This window comes from Arachis ipaensis, chromosome B10, assembly GCF_000816755.2.
Source record: "Arachis ipaensis cultivar K30076 chromosome B10, Araip1.1, whole genome shotgun sequence".
Lineage (NCBI taxonomy): Eukaryota > Viridiplantae > Streptophyta > Magnoliopsida > Fabales > Fabaceae > Arachis > Arachis ipaensis.
In genome coordinates, this window is record NC_029794.2 from 125565755 (window position 1) to 125572742 (window position 6988).

Below are 6988 nucleotides of genomic sequence, written 5' to 3' on the forward strand. Positions count from 1 at the left end.
ATTAATATATTAAGCATAATAAAAATCATTTTTTTAATTAAGTTATTATTTAAAATAAATAATTATATAATTTTTAAAAATATTAATAATCAAATCTCTTTTTTTTTTTCAAATTATTCTTTCCAAAAGAAAACTCCTCTGTTATTCCCATAACTTTACGCATTTTATAATGTTATTATTTAAAATGTGGGATAAATAAATAAATGAGTGACATGCATCTTATTCATCGATGGCTCTATCTATAGTGAGTTGGGTTTCTAAAATTTTTTGTTATTATTTAAGTTACTATTTAAAATGAGTGATTATTTGATATTGCTCTTACAATGGAGTGAAAATCATTGGAGAGGAAATTAATGTACTTTAACCATTAGATTAGAGAGAAGATTACAGAAAATTTTCTTCTCTTAGTGTTAAAGAAAGTAGATTTGAGAAAAGAAGAGTTTTATTTATTAAGATTTTTAAAATTATACAATGATCTATTTTAAATAATAACTTAATGATCTAATTATTCTGTTTGATGATGCATACATAAGAGAAGGGGTAGAAGAGTGCACGAAGAGTTTGGTAGGCAGACTGTTTTCAGATCGGCAAATTAGTCCAGGGACTATTGAATCAGCTCTGTACGCAATTTGAAACTAGCCAGTAGGTTCAAAGTCATGGACCATCCAGGGAACATGTTTCAGTTCTTTTTCGACTATGATGCACGGACACTGACACGAACACGGGACACGACACGACAAGGGACACGCTGACACGCGAATTTTAAAATCTTATAAAACACGGGATACGCATATATATAAAATATAAAATATTTTTTAGATAAATCGTAATGATATTTTGATATTTTATTGATATTAAAATATAAATTAATTTTTTTAATTATTTTTAATATTGTATTTTAATTATATTAAGTATTTAAAATATTTTTTTGTTTTAATAAATAATAATATATACTATAACTAAATTTATTTCAAGAATATATATTAAGAATAAGACTGGACACGCTGACACGTAATGGTATTTAGGTGTGTCTAAGCGTGTCCGGAGAAGAATTTTTTACTTTTTATTAAGACACGGTTGGACACCGCAGACACGCGTGTCGGACGAGTGTCGGTGAGTGTCGTGTCCAAAATATGTCCGACACACGGACACGACAACTCAGCGAAATGTATGTGCTTCATAGTTTTTCGATAAAGAAACAGATCTGATCAAAATAGAAAGAGGAGTGTCGTGGATGTTTAAAAACTACATATTAAATCTGAGACGTTGGAGTGAGGAGCTGCTAATTTAGGATGAAGAATTTGCAAAGGTTCCAACATGGATCCAGCTATAGGGACTCCCAGAGCAATGCAAAACAAGAAGTCTAAGTTAGATGGTGGGAGAAGCAATTGGGAGGGTGATAGAATCAGACCTGTTTGTGATTAGAGGTAAGGAAGAAAGGTTGCTGAAAATTAAGGTTATGCTGGACATTACAAAACCACTGAAAAAATCTCTTAAAATTGCTTGCAATAACCAGAAAATACTTGAAGTGAACCTGAAATATGAACAGATTGGCAATTTTTATTATTATTGTGGATTTGTTAGACATGAAATAAGAAACTGTCAACAAAATTTGGAGGATACGGTGGCTGGACAGGTGAAGAAGGAACAATGGGGGCCATGGTTGAGGGCTGAACAGATGGGGAGGAGGATAGAAGTAAAATAGGAGAATCAAATTCTGAACCGATCTACAAAGGAGGAAGAGAGGAAACAAACAACTAGGAAGCCTACCCCAGTGAATCTAATTTGTGCTTTTGCTAGTTTATCAGTACAAGAGGGCAACTCACAAAATAGAGGAATTGAGGTAGGATGTCAACAACAAAACCAAATTGCAGAAGGAGATGAAGGTCAGGAGGCAGTGGTGGATAGTAGAGATATGGTGGAAGCAGAAGGGGAACAACAGGTTAGAAAGGAGAAACCAACTGAAGCCAAAAATTTTGATGGAAAGACGGAGTTGATGTACAGATTATTGATCAATACAACTTCTTTATTTACTTCAAATGCCTCCATCAGGGAACTAATCAACAATGGGAGGTAATCGCAGTTTACTTAGCCACGAATGAAGCTAGAAGAAGAGAGCAATTCCAAAAAATTCTACAACTAATACAGAGTGGGGATAGCCAATTGGTAGTGATAGGAGACTTCAATGCCATCCGAGCTTACCATGAGAAGGAAGGAGGAAGATGCAAATCAGAGTCTTAAATTGAGGATTTTAATGACTTTATTAATCGGGGAGAGCTTGCTGATTTGGGATTTGAGGGAGACAAATTCACATGGTGTAATCGTCAATTTTTTGTTTAGAGTCACTAAAATTGAGTTTTCTATTATTGTTTTTGGTTAAAAATTTTAAAATCCTTATTTTCTTTTTCTAATTTATTTTCGAAAACTTAAAAAAAAAAACCAATAACTTCATAATTTAGTCTTCTGTTTGAGTTTAGTTTTATGTTTTAAGTTTGGTGTCAATGGCATGATTTTATTTTCCTTTCAATTTTTTGAATTATATGTTCTTAGTTCTTTATTGATCTTCAAGTTGTTCTTGATAATTCTCCTTATTTGATCTTTAAAATTTTTTGTTTGGTGATTGTTGCTGTTTATCTTATACATTTTTGAATTATTAGTGTCCAAAGTATAAAAATTTTTAAGTTTAGTGTCCTTTGTGTTTCTCTTTTCTTAAAAATTTTAAAAATTTGTTCTTGGTGTTCATCTTTCAAAATTTTTCTGTTTGCTTTCTTTGTTTTGATCTAAAAATTCTAAGTTTGGTGTCATTTTATTATTTTTCTCTTTCCTCATTAAATTAAAAAAATATCTTTTCTCTTTATTTTAAGTTAATTTTTGAAATTTACATAAGAACTTCAGATTTTTATTTTAAAATTTTTATTTTATCTTATCTTAGTTTTAAAAATTTAAAAATCAAATCTTTTCAAAATTTAAACCTTTTTCAAGTCTTTATCTTATATTGTTGACTTTTTCAAAATTCAAAATTCAAAATTTAATTTTCAATTTTAAAATTTAAATTTCAAAACTTTTTAATTTAAATTCCTTATCCTCTCTTACCTAACTTATCCTATATTTTCTAATCTCAAACCTTTTTAAATCTTTTTCAAAATCTTTTTCTTTTTTATTTATCATTTTCGAATTACTTGTTCTATTTTATTATTTTGATTGAAAAATTTTAAGTTTGGTGTTTCCTTGTTAAGAAAGTTTCAATCTTTAAAATTTTAAAGTCATATCTTTTTCAAATTTTTTTAATTAATTAATTATTTTAGTTTTCAATTATCTTTTAATTTTTGAACGTATATTCGACTTTTTATTTATTTTATTTTATTTTATTTTAATTTCGGTATTCAAAAAAAATAATAATAATAAAATTTTATTTTACAATCCACATCATCTCCCTTTCCCCATCATGGACCTAAGTGAAAATGAACAGTCCAGAAGGACTCTGGGGTCATATGCTAACCCCACTACTGTTGCATATGGGAGTAGTATCTGTATACCCCCATAAGAGCCAGCAGTTTTGAGCTAAACCCTAAGTTCATTATCATGGTGCAGCAAAATTGCCAGTATTCCAGTCTTCCACAGGAAGAACCTACTGAGTTTCTAGCACAGTTCTTACAAATTGCTGACACAGTACGTGATAAAGAAGTAGATTAGGATGTCTACAGATTATTACTGTTTCCATTTGCTGTAAAAGATCAAGCTAAGAGGTGGTTAAATAACCAACCCACAGCAAGCATAAGAACATGGAAATAGTTATCAGACAAATTCCTGAATCAATATTACCCTCCAAAAAGGATGACACAGCTAAGGCTGGACATCCAAGGCTTTAAACAAGAGGATAATGAATCCATTTATAATGCCTGGGAGAGGTACAGAGGGATACTAAGGAAATGCCCCTCTGAAATATTTTCAGAGTGGGTGCAGTTAGACATCTTCTACTACGGGCTTACAGAAAAAGCTCAAATATCTCTAGATCACTCAGCTGGTGGATCTATACACATGAGAAAGATAATTGAAGAGGCTCAAGAGCTCATTGATACAGTTGCTAGAAATCAGCATCTGTACTTAAGCAGTGAGTCCTCCCCGAAAGAAGAGGCTAAAGCAGTATCCACTGAACTTAGTCCTCAAGAACAAGTTGCTGAACTCAATCAGCAATTGCTTATTATAACAAAACAGTTTGAAGAATTCAAGGAGATGCTCCAAGACACTAAAAATGCTAACCAGAATATGGAAGCACAATTGGATCAGGCAAGACAACAACTATCTAAACAGATAACAGAAGAATGCCAAGCTGTTCAATTAAGGAGTGGGAAGACATTGAATAATTCAGCTCAAGGTAGCAGAAAGCCAAGAAAGGAACAACTGACAGAGGATGACCAACCCACTGCTCAAAATCCCTCTGAGGACAGTAAGAGCCCAGAGAGGAATGTTTTTGGCGTTCAAACGCCAGAAAAGGGTGAAAAATTGGCGTCAAACGCCCAGTGGATGCCCACTACTGGCGTTCAAACGCCAGAAAACGGTGAAAAACTGGCGTTAAACGCCCATTCCATGCCCAGTTCTGGCGTTCAAACGCCAGAAAAGGGTGAAAAATTGGCGTTAAACGCCCATCCAACCCCTAATCCTGGCGTTCAAACGCCAATGAGGGATCAGACACCTGCAAGTGCTGATTGTAACCCTCCTAAGAAGGCTTCTCTAACCACCTCTGTAGGAAATAAACATGCAGCAACTAAGGTTGAGGAATACAAAGCCAATATGCCTTATCCTCAGAAACTCTGCCAAGCGGAACAGGATAAACAATTTGTCTGCTTTACAGACTATCTCAGGACTCTTGAAATAAAGATTCTATTTGCAGAGGAACTTGAGCAAATACCCTCTTATGCTAAGTTCATGAAAGAGATCTTAAGTCATAAGAAGGATTGGAGAGAAACTGAAAAAGTTTTCCTCACTGAAGAATGCAGTGCAGTCATTCTGAAAAGCTTACCAGAAAAGCTTAAAGATTTCAGAAGCTTTATGATATCATGCACATTAGAGGATGCTTGTACCAAGACAGCTCTGTGTGACCTTGGGGCAAGTATCAACCTAATACCTGCATCCACTATCAAGAAGCTTGGTTTGACTGATGAAGTTAAACCAATCTGGATATGCCTCCAACTTGCTGATGGCTCCATCAAAATTCCATCAGGCATAATTGAGGACATGATTGTCATGGTTGGGCCATTTGCCTTTTCTACTGACTTTGTAGTGCTGGAAATGGAAGAGCACAAGAGTGCAACTCTCATTTTAGAAAGACCTTTCCTAGAAACTGGACAAACCCTCATTGACGTCCAAAGAGGAGAGATAACTCTGAGAGTCAATGAGGATGAGTTTAAGTTGAATACTATCAAAGCTATGCAGCATCCAGACACACCAAAAGACTGCCTGAGCGCAGATGTTATTGACTCCTTAGTGGAAGAGGTCAATATGACTGAGAGTCTCGAATCAGAGCTAGAGGACATTTCTAAAGATGTTCAGCCTGATATGGAGAAACCAGAGAGAATAGAAGAACCTCTAAAAATTCCTCAGGAAGAAGATAAGCCTCCTAAATCCGAGCTCAAACCACTACCACCATCCCTGAAATATGCATTTTTGGGAGAAGGTGACACTTTTCCGGTGATCATAAGCTCTGCTTTAAATCCACAAGAAGAGAAAGCACTAATTCAGGTGCTGAGGACACACAAGACAGCTCTTGGGTGGTCCATAAGTGATCTTAAGGGCATTAGCCCAGCAAGATGCATGCACAAGATCCTATTGGAGGATAATGCTAAGCCAGTGGTTCAACCACAGAGGCGGCTAAATCCAACCATGAAGGAGGTGGTGCAGAAAGAGGTCACTAAGTTTCTAGAGGCTGGGATTATTTATCCTATTTCTAATAGCCCCTGCGTGAGCCATGTCCACGTTGTCCCCAAGAAGGGAGGCATGACAGTGGTTCATAATGAAAAGAATGAACTGGTTCCTACAAGAACAGTTACAGGGTGGCGTATGTGTATTGACTACAGAAGGCTCAATACGGCCACCAGAAAGGATCATTTTCCTTTACCATTCATAGACCAGATGCTAGAGAGACTAGCAGGTCATGAATACTACTGCTTTTTGGATGGCTATTCAGGTTACAACCAAATTGTAGTAGATCCTCAGGACCAAGAGAAAACAACATTCACATGTCCATCTGGAGTATTTGCCTACAGGAGGATGCCATTTGGTTTGTGTAATGGACCTGCAACCTTTCAGAGGTGCATGCTATCTATTTTCTCTGACATGGTAGAGAAATTTCTGGAAGTCTTCATGGATGACTTCTCAGTATTTGGAGACTCATTCAGCTCCTGTCTTGACCATCTAGCACTTGTTCTGAAAAGGTGCCAAGAGACTAACCTAGTTTTAAACTGAGAGAAATGTCACTTTATGGTGACTGAAGGAATTGTCCTTGGGTACAAAATTTCGAACAAGGGAATAGAGGTGGATTGGTGCGCAGAAATCGTGACGGTTCCATTCCTTGGTAACGGCGCTAAAAACTCAATACGCACGTTCATAATCTTAGTTCTTTGTCACAACTTCGCACAACTAACCAGCAAGTGCACTGGGTCGTCCAAGTAATAAACCTTACATGAGTAAGGGTCGATTCCACGAAGATTGTCGGCTTGAAGCAAGCTATAGTCACCTTGTAAATCTTAGTCAGGCGGATTCAATTGATTATGGAGATTCAATAATTAAAAGATAAATAAAACGTAAATTAAAGATAGAGATACTTATGTAATTCATTGGTGAGAGTTTCAGATAAGCGTATGAAGATGCTTGTTCCTCCTGAACCTCTGCTTTCCTATTGTCTTCATCCTGTCATTCATACACCTTTCTATGGCAAGCTGTATGTTAGGTGTCACCGTTGTCAATGGCTACATCCTGTCCTCTCAGTGAA